Consider the following 17,043-nt stretch of genomic DNA (forward strand, 5'->3'; position numbering starts at 1 on the left):
ACTGATGGAACCGGCATAGAAAGGCCTTCATTGGAACAGACGCACGGATCCAGCAAACTTGCAGGTTTGTCCTTAGATTTAGATGGCTCTGACGTCGGAGCCGACGAAGATGATGGCTTAGGGGATTTTTCCTGTTTTACTGGCTGAGAACCCTCAGTAACAACAGCAAAGGGCCTCTTTAGTAAGCCTCGCAAAATCAACTTATTTTCTCTCTCCTGCAGGACCCGAGAACTAAAAGCATGACATATAGAACACGAGTACTGCAAGTGAACAGACCCTAAGCAATAGACGCAGCTCGTGTGTCCGTCTGTGACATCTTCTGCCAGCATGAGTCTCACTTTTTAAAACCCGAAGGTTTTGACTCTTCAGGATATCTGGGCATGCTAGCAGTAACCACAACAGTACCAAAGGGAAACCACCACCACCAACACTAAAATGAACTTTAAACTTTTTTTTTTTTTTTTTTTTAAACAGGAAAATAGAAAGGAGGGAAGGGAAAGAGCCTCTAAGTTAAACGGCGACTCCTCCAATCCAGGAGAGCCTCTCACTTAAACTGCTGCTCCTATAAGGAAAGAAAAAGAGAAATGAAAAAAAGGCCCTTAAACAAAGATGGGGCTATGAAAAAGGGAACAGGGAACCATCTAAGTCAAACGGGTTCAAGGGAACAAGTTAGGCCTAAAGGAAAACGATGGCCACAACAAAAAGGTAGCAGCGGAAAGGTCAGAAAAGCACTAGCCTAAGATGAAACACACACTAACATTAAACTAACAGAAATTAGCTCTCTGTAACCAAAAAGAATTACAGGAAATAAAACAAGAAGAAAATACTTAGCCTGAGCCAGTATTAGCAATCTCGACACTGCAAGCAGCAAATGAGATCTGGGTAACTAACGCTAGGCATGCTGGGATAGAGGCTAACCTCAAGCCAGTAAAAAGCTCTCAAGATATAGTATACGGCTGTGCCAGAGCCGAGGATTGGCTCCGTACCTAGCCAGCAAGAATGAAGGCGAGATGGGGACAACATAACATGAGATGTTATCTTTCAGTTTCAATGCAACAGGAGACAATGTCTAGAACTAGAAGTCTTTTTTTATTGTCTTTAAATGTGGAGGATTGTAAATTATTTTATGACATCCACCATTTGTCTTAGATCTAACAGAAGTTTGGATATTTTTACAGAGAGATGCTAAATGCTACCAGTTGCAGTGGAAGTTTTCATCTGGGACAGTCTGATGACAAGAACTGATGTCATGCTGCAAGTATCCCAGCAGTAATATTTGAAATACTAATTTAAGAACTCTCTGAAATAGTGTGTGTATTCTGTATTTGTCTTTGACCTGACATCAGCTGGAAAACCCACTAACCACATCTGTCTTGCTTTGTTCTGGAAGTTAACAAGGGTACAGTCATTTCTCTTAGATTCACAAAGGAATATAGTGAAGTATAGCTTAGATGTTTTCTGTATTTGAGACTGTCTTGCAATATTGTTTTAAATATTTCCAGTGATTTTGAACTCTGATGAAACTTGTTTACTGATGATTTTCTTGGTCTTTTATAATTTATTAAATATATTTAATCCTTTCAATTGTGGCTGGTCTGTCTAGAGATATTTAAGTTCGTAAGAGTACTTGCATACCTATTTGGTGAACTTGTGCAGGCTACTCCTAATAGCCTTGCTTTTGGTCAAACTATTATTTGGATTAATAGTACCATTACACAGTAAGACTGGACACCCTTTGCTAAGGGCCTTAAAATAGCTGATAAGTAGTGGCTGGTGGCAGTAAAAACTACCTTATAGTCTGGGTAGAAGGAGGTATAGCTAGTAAGCCTGTGCCAGATGCTCCCAGGTGTGGGTGGGTGGGTGGGAGTGTATAATTCAAACATCAAATTGTGCGTGTCAGCTACTTGGGCAGGGACATGAAACACTGGCTGGACAGAGGGTACTGGAGATCTTGGCTTGGCCACTCAGCTGTGATCTCAACCCTATAGCTGTGTCAGTGGGGAGTCTTATTAGGGATCTAGAGAAAGAGGGAGAAACCTACCCCAGACTGACTGTGGTCTCTGTGTGCTCTTAAGGGAAACTGCACTTCACTGTGTATATGTGCTTGTCATCCTCCCAGTGTTTATGTCCCCCACTGTGCCAGTGGTGAGGATTCAGGCTCCTTGATTACTAGGCCAGTGCTGGGGTATCACATTCACCGTAATGTTTCATCTGTGTTGTCCATTTTCATTCTTCCTCAACCTGTGGGTTCAGATCTGACTTGGCCACTTCTATAGCTTAGGATCTGACTTTCAAGCTCCGCCCTTACTCATAATACCCCTGTCATCCAGATTACCTCAGACTGAGTTTGCTGCAGTTGTACATGCATAATACATATGTATGTGTATATATGAAATTATAAGACAGGATGATGATAAAAATCAGGAGCTCAAAAGGAACAGTGGTTCCTGAAACACTTTTGTAAGTCTTCCCAGAAGGGACAGGGGGAAGGTTGAGGAAGAATGAAAATGGACAACATAGGTGGAACGTTATGGTGAATAAGTAACTTCTTTACCCGATGATGTTATTTTCATTTGTTCCTCAACCTGTGGGATAGAGTCCCCAGCTATATTTCTTCGGTGGCCCTCAGGGAAGGATATTCCACAGCACCGCAGAGGCAAAGGATGCTCTATTTCTGGATATAATATCCAACTTGTAATAAGTAACAAAGGTATGACTATTTGATCAGGAGACAACTGCACAAATATCAACAGATACTCTAGACCAAAAAGCTGCTAAGGTTGACACTAACCTAGAAGAATGTGATTTCACATGCCCAGGTGGCAGGATACCTTTTGGAGAGTAAACTTAAGAAATGCAATCTATAATCCTTTGAACTAAGGTTATTTTGGAGATAGGCTTCCCCAATGTTGTTTTAGAAAAAGAAATGAATGGTCAAATTTTCTGAAGGCCTTTTTTTCTGACCAAATAAAACCGTAACTGTCTATGTCCCTCCAATAGGTGAAATGTATATCTGCCCTTGCTCCCGAAACTAGGAAAAAAACAGGAAGATCGATGAATTGATTGATATTGTTTTCAGAGGCATCTTTTGGCAAAAAGGTCTGATTTGAAATTAAGGCGACTCTATCCTTATGGAAAATCAAATATGGCTTTTTGGAAGACAAGTGCTTGTAATTCTTAAATTCTCAGAGCCAAGGTTATAGCCACCAATAACAAACGTTTTTCATGATAAAAATTTCAGATTTACTTTAGCAGAAGGTTTAAAGGGGGGGTGAACTAGGACTTGTAGGACCATAGTGAGATCCTACAGAGGAGTGGGGTCTTTGATCGAAGGTCTAATTAAGAAAGCACCTCTGTGAAAGGCTTTGCAAAATTTGGAAAAAGCAAAGAAGAATTTTCGCCTATGTAGTAATTTGATATTCCTGCTAACTGTACCTTGACAGTGGAGTAGCTTGCTCCATTATGAAAAACTGAAGCAAGGAAGTCAAGACCTGCTGGAATGGGGGCGGTAGAAGGATCAATTTGTTTCTGGTGAGCCCAAATGGAGAGCCTTTTCAACTTGCTCTTGTAAATCTTTCTGGTGGAAGCTTCATGTGACCATACCAAGATTTAACTGGAAAGGAAAGCCTGGAATGTCTAGCCATCACTGGAATTGGAGAAACCATGTGGTCAATTTGAGGCCTGTCAAATGTGGCTGAGTTTGTCCTGAAGGGCGAGAAGACAGGTCTGGACTTAGGTCCAGCATCCAGGGAGGACATATCAGGTGAGACCAAAGGAAGGGGAATCAAATCTGTTGAGGCCAGAAGGGTGCAACGAGGATCACTTTGCTCTTCAACCTCTGCGCTTTCTGGAGAAATAGGTTCATAGGTTCATACTAGGCTATCTGCCCTAGGGCATTTATAAGCCTAGCCAGAGTCTGTTTGGCTTTCGCCACCCATTTTAAATTAATTTTGCTATGCATTTTTTTGAGGTTAGTATACTGTACCTCTGTCTAACAGTGACACAGAAGTGATAGCCGGGGTAAACCTACGATCTCTCATCCACTCATCAAGATTCCTCTTGAAGAGAGTCAATGTGGGACTCTGCCTAACCTGGACTGGGATTTTATTCCAGAGTGAATGGAGCCTCTGGGTTATGAATCTGTCCCTCCAGCATGTCCTATTTATTTCACTGCTGAGGTTCAAGTCTCTCGAGCGCGTAGCTCGATGGGATTTGGATTTTCTGAGGTGCAGCATGCCCATTAATTCCGGGTTGGACATGGCTTTATACGTCAGGCACAGATCGCCTCTGAGCAGGCAGTATATGCCACTGAGTAGAGCTGGAGTTTCTTTAACCGGGCAGCATATGGCATCTGTTTGAGCCCTTTGATCCTCTTGGTGAGGTACTTTTGGGGTCTTTCCAGTTGCTGCAGGTGTCTTGTAAGGTACATCCCAAAAGGGGCATTGTACTCAATTATGGGCCTGATGAGGGATGAGTAAAGAGGCACGATGACCTCCCCTGATCTAGATGTGAATCCCTTCATGATTAGGTGGGCTATATAAAATGTTTTTCTAACCACTTTGGCCACGTGGTTGTCAAATGAGAGATTGCTATCAACTTGGGTCCCCAGGTCCCTAATGACTTCTTCTGTACTTAATGGATTACCACCTATGTGGTAATTTGTGGGCACTTTGTTTTTGCCAAAGGGGATGACTATACACTTTTTGGCGTTTAGCTTGAGGCCATGGCTCTGGCACCAGTTGTCTGTTTCTATGAGGCCCTTTTGGAGGATGCTTGTGTCGGCTGGAGAGTCGATTATGGCGCCCAGTTTGCAGTCATCTGCGAACTTGGTCAGCCACAGTCCTTCCGTGTTGGCCTGTACCGCCGAGAAATATATACCGAACAAGAGAGGTCCCAGGACTGAGCCTTGTGGGATGCCACTTGTAACTGGTTTGGAGTCTGACATGGCTCCAGCAATTCTAACCATGCGAGTTCTGTCCTTCAGCCAGTTTGCAACCCATCTAGTGACATAGGGGTTTATATTTAAGCTGGTGAGCTTATCTATAATGCCCGAGTGGGGTATTGTATCGAAGGCTTTTGCGAGGTCCAGGTAGGCTGTGTGGACCACCTTCCCCTCGTCAATGGCCTTGGTGACGGTTTCAAAGAAATCGACCAGGTTTAAGAGGCAGGATCTGCACTTAACAAAGCCAAACTGGGTAGGATCCAGTGTCTGTAGGTCCCCAATATCTTTATTTATGAGGTCCATGATGATCCTTTCCATAGCTTTGCAGACCAAGCTAGTCAGGCTTATGGGGCGATAGTTTCCAGGATCCGTTGAGGCACCACCTTTGTGGAGAGGGACCACTGTTGCTGTACGCCACTCTTTGGGTACATATCCTGTAGTAAGGCTAAGATTGAACAGTAGTTTTATGTTTGGGTTTAGCTCTTCTTGGAGTTCATGTAGGACGCAGCCCAGGACACCATCTGGTCCCACTGATGCTGTGTTTTTTGCTTAGGAGGGGGCGGCTCTTACCTGAGCATCTGAGATGTCAGGGGGGCAGCACTCTGTTGGGATAGATATTTGCCCTTTTGGTAGGGAGAGGGGGGAGAAGTTTGCACTGAACCTGTCAGCTAGGATGTTGGCAATGTCTGTGGGCTCGGTGTATTTTTTGTCATTTTGGACTAATTCTGAGCATATCTGGGAATTCCCACCCAGGTTCCTAACATAACTAAAGAAAGCCTTGTGATTATCCTTAGTGTCCTGTGCAATTTTTCTCTCGAAGCTGGCCTTAGACGATTTTATGAGTGCCTGTAGTTTTTTGCTAATACTGATCAGAGATGCCTTCCCTTTTTGGGATTTTGCTCTATCATGTAGTAGCTTCCTCCTTCTATTGTATAGTTTGTTTATGGCTGGGGTCCACCAGACAGGACGCCTGCCTTTGGAGGATTGGGTCTTGGTTTTATTTGGGATTGCATGATCCATGCATTCCTGAAGGTGTTCATAGAATGCGTTTATAAAGGATTCTGCGGTCTGGGCCGTATTTTCCACAGGCCCGGGGGCTTTGAAGGATTTTGCCTCGGTTTTGAGGCGTGTGAAATTTGCTTTAGAGAAGTTTTTCACTGTGGTTTTCTGGGCAGGGGGTGGGGTCGGGATGTGAATATCCAGTGAGATTAGTTTATGGTCTGATCTTACCAGTGAGGGATACACTTCTGGTCTGGAGCATAGTGTCCCCAAGTTGGTGATGATCAGGTCCAGTATGTTTTCCCCTCTTGTGGGAGTGGTAACAAGTTGCTCCATAGCATTTGAGTTTATAAATTCTAGGAACCTTTGGGCTAGGGTGTTGGAGCTAGAGTAATGCTCCCAGTCTATGTTTGGGTAGTTGAAGTCACCCAATATAATGGTGTTTGGAGAGACCTTCATATTTTCCAGTATTCTCAGGAATGCCAAGTGAGGTTCCTGTGTTTGGGAGGGTGGTCTGTAGCAGGCTATAAATTGGAAGGCAGTTTTACCCACAGTTAGTTGCACATGGATAGTCTCTGATGCTTCGTGCTGTGCCACCAACCTGGAGGTGTGGGCATCTTTGACGAATATTGATACTCCCCCTCCTTTTGTGGTTCGGTCCAAGTTTTGGAGCCGAAAAGCATGCTATGAGGTATAACCTGGTAGTGCTGGGGTGCTCTCGGGAGCCTTGAACCAGGTTTCTGTTACTGCACAGATATCGATGTTCTCCATGCTAAGGAGAGTTTCGAGTGCGTGCATCTTGAGGTTTAGACTTCTGGCGTTGAGTAGCATTACTCTTAGTTTCTTATCCCTTGTGATACCTATGGAGGTGGGTTTGTCTTTTGAGCCTTGCCTAAAAAAGGCACTATTGGGGTAGCAAGAGCCTTTGCCAATATCCGAAAGCCCAGGGGTGACAGGTGCAAGCCGTCCCTAGCGAAGCATCGTGGCTTGTCGAGCATGTCATCCCAGGCTAACAGGCATTGGATCCCCTTTGAATGACACCAACACTTAAGCCAATTGTTGAAATTGATCATCTTGTCTTCATATTGTGGCATCATTCCTGGTGAGGGTAAGATGCTACTCAAGGTCAGGATCATACCGGCCTGGGCTACATGCTCAGAGAGCTCCTCTATGTCTCTTTTCATGTAGTCCAGGGAGGTACGTCTCAGGTCATTCACACCAGCATGGACAATGACCGAGTCATATTTGTACTTGCCTTGGAGTGACCTGAGTGCTTGTGTTATGTGGCGGATCCTAGCGCCCGACAGGCAGCTCACCGTGACCTTCTCCTTGTTCAGCCTGGTGAGCGGGACGTCAGTGTGCCTGACGATAGAGTCACCTATTACAAGTGTATCAGGTGTGTTGTTTAGCCTTAAGGGCTGTGACTGTTCGGCACACTGGCTTTGTGAGCTATGTGTTGCACGTGTTTTATTTTGGGGTAGCGGTTGCTTGGGTGTCTGCTTTGGAGGTCTCTGCTGCTTAGGCAGATTTTTATTTAGAGCCTCAGAGTATGTTTTTGTGTGTTTGTGTGTTTGGTTCGTTGTCGTGGTAGGTCTATGTGAGACTGGAATTGTAGTGAGTGTGGTTTCCTTCTCCTCCTGACTGGTTACGCCAGTACTGAGTTGAGAGAGCTTAGCCTCCAGTTTGGCTATATGGTTGCATCTCTCACATGTGTTGGAATTTGTTGGGAGGAGGAGAGGGTTGTCTGTGTACATGAGGCAGTTGTAACATTCCCTCAAGATTCCCAGATTCACCAGCTGGACCGGAGAGGAGATTGACAACTGACCTTTGGACATGCTAGAATAGTATTGGGAATTCCTTTATAATTGAAAAAAGGGCCAATGGGGAACAAGGTACTCAAGGGGAGTTTGTGAGGGTGTAGTGCTTTTAATTTTTTAGAGCTGACTTATATAATTGCTTTAGTGAGCAAGTGCCAGGTAACTTAAATGCAATGTGTTACAGGTAACTTAAATGCAAAAACGACAAACAGTAACTTTCTTACAAGTGAAACAAGGAAATAAGTACAGTAAGCAATGCAGATATCACTAGGGATCCACAGAACTGCTAAAAGGCCGCGTTTTAGGTGGAATTAGCATTTCAGGGAAATGAACAAACAACAAGCATACAAATAAAGCTAGATTCAGCACGCCTGGATCTAGTCTATGCTACAGCAAACAAGGTGTACCAATTTCAGTAAGAAACAGTTTGAATATGCAGGCACTATAAGCCTTTAACCAGAAATTCCCTGCTCAGAAGGGAAGAGTCCAGCCTCTCCTCCCACAAGAGTGCAGACCGCAATCCTTCTTAACGTAAAATAACTGGCCTGAAGCCCAAGTGCTTAAACCAGAACTAATACACTTTTAGAATAACAGACACTGAGCTCTCAATCAGCAGTTCCTAACTTAGAAGGATGTAAGCTACCTGTCCTGCCACCACAGTGCAGGCCACAAACCTTCCTAATGTAAAACAACTGGTCTGAAGCCCAAGTGCTTAATCCAAAAGACTTAGAAATGATAGCTACACTTTAATCAAGTTACTACCAGCAGTAATAAATACAACTGAATACTTTAAAGAATGCCTGGATTAGTGCTCAAGTTATACAAACAAAGCTAGATTCAGCAGGTCTGGATCTAGTCTATGCTACAGCAAACGAGGTGTACCAATTTCAGTAAGAAGCAGTTCAAATATGCAGGCACTATAAGCTTTAACCAGAAATTCCCAGCTCAGAAGGGCAGAGTCCAGCCTCTCCTCCCACAAGAGTGCAGAACATGAACCCTCTTAATGTAAAATAACTGGCCTCAAGCCCAAGTGCTTAAACCAGAATTAATACACTTTTAGAATAACAGACACTGAGCCCTCAATCAGCAGTTCCCAACTTAGAAGGATGTAAGCTACCTGTTCTGCCACTACAGTGCAGACCACAAACCTTCCTAATGTAAAACTGGTCTGAAGCCCAGGTGCTTAAACTAAAAGGCTTACAATGAGTTACACCAAGCAGTAATAAATACAATTGAGTACTTTTAAGATGACGCAAGAGCAAAATAAAGTAAGAAAAAACACAAATACAGTAAAAGCAGATAATTTTTTTTTTTTTTTTTTGGAAAGAGAGAAAGGAGTAGCAGAAACTAAGCTGATTGGCCTTCTCAAATGCTCTCCTGTACTGGGTAGAATGAGGTAATGACACTAGACTGGGAGGAGGGTCCCAGATCAAATTTACACTAGGGGCGGGCAACTGCAAAGCCACCAACTATCAAAACACTATACCAACAGGGAGGGAGGGTGGGAAACAAACTGCAGAAATGTTACTCACAGCTGAAAAGCAGCAGTGAGCCTTTAAATGAAAGTTTTAAACAGCTAAAGGAGCCACTAGAAAAAAGAGTTTAACTGCAACAAGTTATCATAAACAAACAACCCAACAGATGCTTAATAAGAGTGGACAATTTCCAGTTAATACCTCACACACAGTGAAACTAGCTAGAAAAAATACACAGTACACAAAGTGCTATAAACAACAAAGAAATAAAGAACAAAATAAACAAAAAACAGGATACTTAATGTTATATATTGTAGCTCCGAGTTTGCTGAGTGTCCTTCCTTCGATAAGCTCACTGTAAAATGGCTGAACACTCACAACTGAGCTTCTTAGGTAACAGAAAGTTGAAACCTTGCATGTCTAGACTTGCCCCTATAAAATCTACCACTTGGACTGGCTGTATTTGAGACTTTTTGGGATTTATTGCGATTCCCTGAGTATTCGCTAGGTGAAGTGGATAATCCCTGGCTTGGAGTAGATGCCTGGTTGATGCAGTCAGGAGCAAGTTGACCAGGTAAGGAAACACTATCAGAGTCTCAGGTAAGCCCTACTACTGCCATACATTTGGTGAACACCCTGGGGACTGTGGTGAGACTAAAGTGCAGAGCTCTGAAATGGTAACGACTGGCTCCCAGCTGACAGTAGAGAAACCTTCAAGAGCTCGTGTTCATTTTGATGTGACAGTACACATCGAAGACCTATTGAGCATATCCAGTCGCCTCTTTGGAGGACAGGTAGAACAGACTGTACTGTGACCAACCGGTATTTTGAATTCTTTATGAATTTATTAAGGAAGGTTAGATCCAGGATTGGTCTCAGATCCCCTGTCTTTTTTGGCACTGTAATGAACCTTGAGTAGATTCCAGTTCCTGCTTGGTCTGGTAGGACCTTCTGGATGGCTCTTTTGTCTATCAGCTTTGCAATTTCTTGTGTTGCTGACTCGCTCTGATTGGGTGGAACATCGCGGAGATTTTTCTTTGAATGGGAGTTTTGAAAAAGGGAATATAATATTTTCTTCTCTTCTATAACAAGTCTTTTCCCATTCCTTACTTATGACTTTGTTATTCTGGGAATTTCCCTCTTCCTTCTTATACTTTCCCACAGTGTAAAAATATATACAAAAAATCCTTAATTGTGAAAATAGAGGGAGGGGTATTTTATCTCAAATTGAACTTTAATGTTTTGTTAACTGTTACTGTATTTTTATTGTTGTCTGATCTTTGTAGAGCTTTTCTCCCCGGGCATCTACTGAAAATGGACATATATCCAGCTAGACTAGCCCAGTCAACAAAATGTAAAATACATAAATAAATAAATAATATTCTCTGGATACGATCCTTTACACCCAATGGTTATTTGTAATGGACAGTCAAGCACTTGGGTGAAAGCATAAGCGCCCACCCAACCGCCTCCAGAGAGGGACAGTCGGGCAGCTGTTCAGGAGTGCTCAAAGGATCTGTTCAAGAAGGAATCTCGAAATCCTTGGTTCTGCAGACCTCCTCTGCCATGTGTGTGGCATCTATCAAAATGGCTATTTCACCCTCTGCTTCTAGGGGAAAACTCTCCCTGTGAATCTTGGAAAGACCCTTGTGATTTCCTGAACCACAATTTCTTACCTCCATGCTGGTTCTTGGAAAATGGTCTTTGTGGGGTAGAAAATCGTATTCCAAAAGCAGACAAGGTTTTCCCATCTTTTTCACATTGGGCGAGAGCATTTGTCACAGTTGGTCCAAAGAATGATGATCCATCAAAGGGAGCATTGATGAATGACGCCTTGAAAGGTTCTGCAAATTCACAAAGTCGCATCGATGCATGTCTCCTTATGGCAATGCCAGAACCGGTGGCCCTTGAAGAACCCTCAGCAGTGTGAAGTTAACCTCATGGACAAGTTTGAGATGGATTGTAAGGTGGCCATTTCCAAACAGTTTTTCTGTTCCTCTCGAGACATAGACCCCGGGAAAGAGTCAGAGTTCCTTTAGTAAGTCTCTCTACAATCTGGTAAAGTGAGCCAAGTAATTCAGTAATCATGGTGCGAAGGTTGCTGATGCATGCACCCATTTCCTCAATCTGTCCAAAGCCCTAGACTCCCTGTTTAGGGATGAACAGTGGAACTGTGCGGCGCTAGCTCCATCTTTGTGGCTGCTGCAACAACCATGGCATCTACAGGGGTACCTTTTGTCCAGTGTTGCATATCTAAAGGGGCACTGAGGATTTTGTCGGCTTTTTGGTGTGGGCTCCAGGGTAACTAGCTCCTTCCATGCCCTGCGACAGAAAAGGTCTATAAGGTCATCTGCAGAGGGGGTCACCCAACACATAGAAGAGCCAGACCCAAAAGCTTCCAGGAAAAGAGACTACTGTAAGGAAGGGCTCCGGGTAGACCAACCACCTCTTTGACGTAAGATTTCAAGGCAGTCTTATCTTACACAGTCTCTTACAAGGGACCGCCTCGGTGGAATGTTTCAGGAAGGTGTCAGAAGAGAGGGGGAGCTCCGCAGGGACAGATGCTCAGACGCTCTTATGGTCTGGCTGTTCCTGAGGTGCAGGATGAGCAGGCTCAGGTGCAAAAGACAGAATAGGAGTAGGATCTAAAGGAGATAGAGTTGAAGTAGTTATTGGCTGGGAGAACACCCTCACCACAACTTAGAATGCAGAAGGACATGGAGAGGTCCTTGGCAGTCTCTCTGGAACATAAGTTCTCGCAGCAGACAAAACTGAACCAGCACAGATCCCATGTCCCGACAGGAGGAGTCAAAGCCAAACTGTGCAGTGCCAAGGATCAGAGGGAAAGCAATGCCTATGAACACTTCGAAGCAGAGGACATCCTCTTGGATTCAATGCCATTTCAGATCTGCCATACTCCAACCAGGTCACAGCCGATCAGATCAGAGAAATCATTGATGCAGAGGATGGTAGGGCCATCGGATATGACATATCAACTCTGGCAACCTCCGGAGACAAAGGCTCAAAAGCAGAAGGTCGGATCAGAGGAGGAGTTATCAAGGGTACAAAGGTAGGATTGTTGGCTTATGGATCCAGTGGGGGAAGAAGCAGGTAAAACCCCCATCTGTGTCTGCATCCTGAGGAGTCTCATCATCCTGTCCACCTCCACTTCAGAAAGACTACGGGAAGATCTGACGGAATGAGGTCTGGAAGGTTTCTTTGGGGTCCCATGAAGAAAAGGCCACCTTAAAACTGGAGACAACTTCCAAGGAGGAACTAGAAGTACGGTGTTGAAGAGGAGTCTATGTGTGTCGGATCCGACAATTTCAATGAGTTGGCAGGTGGCTCAGTAGTAGCCATTTTTGGAGATCGGGCAGGAGAGCATTTTCTGTGCTCCCTGGGCTCCTTTTGCTTTTTACTGGGAGTTTGAACCCCTGATGCCTTTGAAGATCCAGTGATAAAGAACACAGTAGTCTGAAGAAAGTGGCCCTTCAATATTAACTTGTTGCGATGGTCACTAATAGCTCGAGCATTGAAACCCGCACGTCTCAATCTACATTTAAGTGACTGGGATTGAGAAAATGTACACACTCCCTGAGGGCATCAGACTGTGGATTCTTGTGCCCACAGGAAGACAGGAAGTGCATTTTCTTTTAAATCCAGTTGGCTTATCAGATTTCTCAGCCATAGCAGATATATATATATATATATATACACACACACACACATATATATATATATATATATATATATATATATATATATATAGACACACATATACATTAAAAAAAAATTAAGAGGAGGAAAGAGGATGGTAGGAAAGATTTATACCAGCTGGTACATACAAAGTTCTATAGAGAACTGAGAAACCTGAAAAAAGAAAAAAAAAAAGCTGTTTAGAGGGTAAGGAAAGGTGTTAGAAAAATAAGAACAAAAAATTTGCAAATTTAAATTGTAAATTCCCTCACGGCCCACAAAGAGCTACAAGAGAGAAGGAAATCCAGACTTGCTTGAAGCGCAGCAAACAAGATCTGAGGTAATCTTGAGGACAAGGGCATTAATGCTGACATTCCTTCTGATATCTCCAATGTGCTCCAGAACCCTATCCTTAAGGCTATGAGTGGTCATCCCTACATAAAAACTAGGACAGCATGTACAAGTTGCTAAATACATCGAATATGTACTTTTACAATCAGCATAGAACTTAAATCCATATTTAATAGTGCTAGGGTGAACAAATTATGGAACATCAGAACTAAATGGGCAGGCTATACAGTTAAGGCAAGGGCGCATACCTACTCTGACTGAAGTAACATGAGGGTGTACTGTCAAACTATCTCTAAAGTAAAGCCTCCATTTTAAATTCTCTGCATTTCTAAAACAGAACTGAGGCCTAGATCCAACAACTTTACTAATATCATCAGCCAATAGAATCGGCCAATTTGCCTTAATGATGTCACACATCATGCACATCATTAGAGTAGGTAAAACCAATTCTCAAACCATCAGTTACAATGTTTGGTACTTTTGTCATATGGGTTGTTGGAGAAATAGGGTCTCCCTTGCATTGGACGTAAGCCCTTGACCTGTTCCAAAATGTCATTACCCTCCTTATGACCATAGCCCCTCATCATGTGAAATTCATCACTCAGACGGACACAAAATGCTCACCCAACCAATCACTAGTATGCAATCTCAAATATCTTAAAAAGATCTTTAGTACAGTACGAAAAGTATGACTCAGATGCATACGAGTCCTATGCAATTTAGTGATTCTCCAACATGGTTTTCTAAAAATTTCTGTCTGTAAATTCCCCTTGCAATTCTTGAAAATCTGATCAAAAAATCAACAGAGCTGCTTGATGTACAAGCAGTAAAAAAGTACAGTTTTGTACCTACCATAAATGTAGATGTCCGAGAGGAATGCATCTGCAGTCTTAACAAATGGGTTGTCCTGTCGTCAGGCAGCCCTTCGGTCGGCCGGATTCCAAAGTCTGGGTCTGGCTTCGGCTGGTGTCGCACTTCACCAGACGTCATTGCGGCAGTTCTTCGGGTATAAAGGCATCAGCCGACGCCATTTTCCTCAGTGTTTCTTGCCCCAGATGCCAGGTGCCCTCTTTGTTGGCTAAATTTGGATAAATGCCAAAGTTTCCAAATAGTAGAGAGCAAACACACAAAATAAACATGTATGTACATATATACAAACAAATACACCATAATAGATCCCCCCCAAGCTAGCTGAAGATTGGTAAGTACCCTAGGAGTACCTCAGAGGGGAAGGAGGGTGGGTAATCCTGACTGCAGATGCATTCCTCTCGGACATCTACATTTATGGTAGGTACAAAACTGTACTATGTCCTTCAAGGATGCATCTGCAGTCTTAACAAATGGGTAGAATACCATAGCTAAACTAGGGGAGGAGGAAAAGAGAATAGATTATGGTGTAGTCAGGATCCCTTGCAAAACAGCAGTGGCAAAACCAGCACGGGATCTAGAGTATAGAGGTAAGTTGTAATGCTTGGCAAATGTATGCACGGAGGTCCAAGTAGCAGCCTCTATAATGTCCTTGGTAGCCACTCCTCGTAAGAAAGCTGTGGTAGTGGCTGTGGCCCTTGTGGAGTGAGGCCTGATGTTCTCTGGAGTTTTCTTTCCATGGTAGGAGTAACAAAATCTAATGCAATTTCCTATCCATTTGGAGATTGTCTGTTTAGAAATTGGTCTTCCTTCCTTTCCTGTTGCATAAGCTACCAGAAGCTGGTCAGTTTTTCTATTGTTTTTTGTCCTGTCCAGGTAGTAGCGTAATTGTCTGTGTACATCCAAGGTATGCAAGAGCTTTTCTCCCCTGTTCTGTGGATTGGGGAAGAATGTAGGAAGGTGGATAGCCTGATTTAAAGAGACTCTGGATACCACCTTGGGCATGAATGTAGGATTTGTTCTCAAGGATACTCTATCTTGATGGAAGATCAGGAAGGGTTGTACTGCCACTAAAGCCTGTAGTTCAGAGACCCTTCTTGCTGAAGTTATTGCCAGTAGGAAAGCAGTCTTCCAGGATAAGTATTGCAATTCTGCTGTAGCTGCTGGCTCGAAAGGAGGTAGAGTCAGCTTTTCTAGCACAAAGTTCAAGTCCCATGCTGGCAATGGAGGTTTCCTGGGAGGTTTTACATTTTTAATTCCCCTCAGAAACTGTCTGAGCAGAGGATGCGAGAAGACAGGAGGATTCAAGCTGTATTCTGCTGAAATAGCTGATGCATGTATCTTGATGGAGGAATAGGACAGGCCTGTATGGAAGAGCTCCGCCAAGTACTCCAGGATGTTGGCTATGTTCACCAGTGTCACATCTTGCCCCTTTGCAGTACTCCAGATGAGATATTTTTTCCATTTTGCTGCATAATTCTTTCTTGTTGAAGGTCTACGAGCCTCCAGGATTATGTCTTTAACCCTTTGGGATAAATTTGGGTTAATTGCTGTTATGTAATGTTCCAGGCAGTTAGCTGCAGAGTTTTTAGGTTTGGATGCAGTATGTTGTAGTTGTTCTGTGTCAGCAGTAATGGGATCAGGGGTAGTTTCCATATTTGTTCCCGGGACATGCTCCTCAGCAGTGGATACCAATGTTGTCTTGGCCAGTCTGGGGCTATCAGGATGATCCTCGGACGTTCCTCTTTGATCTTGAGAAGCACCTTGTGCATCAAAGGTAGTGGTGGGAATGCGTATGCTGTCAGGCTTTTCCAACTGAAGGATAGGGAGTCCACCTTCCAAGCAAGTGGGTGGTAAGTCCTTGTGCAGAATTTCTTCAACTGGTGATTGCATGGGGATGCAAACAAGTCTATTTGTGGTATCCCCCATTCTCTTGTGATGGTTTTGAAAATGTCAGGATGCAGCATCCATTCGTGGGCATCTGTTATAGTTCTGCTTAATATGTCTGCTAGAATGTTTTCCTTCCCTGGTACATAAGTTGCCTGTAACTGAAGGTTGTAGCTCAGAGCCACATCCCATAGGTCCAGTGCCAGCCGGCATAGGGGGTATGAGTGTGTGCCTCCCTGTTTGTTGATGTACCACATAACTGTGGTGTTGTCTGTCCTTATCATCAACTGGCCTTCTTGGAGAAGAGGTCTGAATGTCTGGATTGCCAATTTTACTGCCATCATTTCTTTTAGATTTATGTGCAGATGCAGCTGGTCTTGAGTCCATAGGCCTTGAATGCACTTGTCCATCGTGTGCCCCCCCAACCGAGGTCTGAGGCATCTGTCGTGATAGTCTGCCTTGGTTGACTTTTGCAGAAGGGCAGTCCTGTGTTTGATTGACAGGCCTGGGCCCACCATAAGAACTCTTGTTTCAGGCATGGGATCATTGGAATTTTGGTTTCTAGGCTGTGCTTGTGCTGAGACCACAAATTTTTTAGGTACCACTGTAGCTTTCTCATATGAAGCCTGGCATGAGGGACTAGAATTATGCAGGATGCCATGAAGCCTAGAGCTTGTAGCACTTTTCTTGCAGTTAGATGGCTGTGCTTTGTTAATGCCAAGAAGTAGAGAGGAAGTTGCTCTTTCTTTTCTGCAGTTAGAAATGCCATTTGTTTTGATGTGTCCAGTTCTGCACCCAGAAAGGTTATTATTTGGGATGGAATCAGCCTTGACTTTTTTGTATTGACTGTATATCCCAGGGCTTGTAGCAGGTAGATGACTCTTTGTAAGTCTTCTGTTAATTTGTTTTTGTTGTCCGCTTGTATCAAGCAGTCGTCCAGGTAGGGATAGATTTGAATTCCCTGAAGTCTGCAATGAGCGATTACTGATGCCAGGCATTTCGTGAACAC

At 43.6% G+C, this 17,043-nt stretch overlaps 1 protein-coding gene across 1 annotated transcript in view; it reads right to left on the reverse strand.

The window, feature by feature from the left end:
* Nucleotides 1–17,043, reverse strand: part of RPRD2 (regulation of nuclear pre-mRNA domain containing 2) — a 2,300,864-nt gene that overhangs the window by 1,047,169 nt on the left and 1,236,652 nt on the right. The window lies entirely within an intron of this gene.

This window comes from Protopterus annectens, chromosome 8.part0 (genome assembly GCF_019279795.1).
Source record: "Protopterus annectens isolate FY-2018-M chromosome 8.part0, PAN1.0, whole genome shotgun sequence".
Lineage (NCBI taxonomy): Eukaryota > Metazoa > Chordata > Ceratodontiformes > Protopteridae > Protopterus > Protopterus annectens.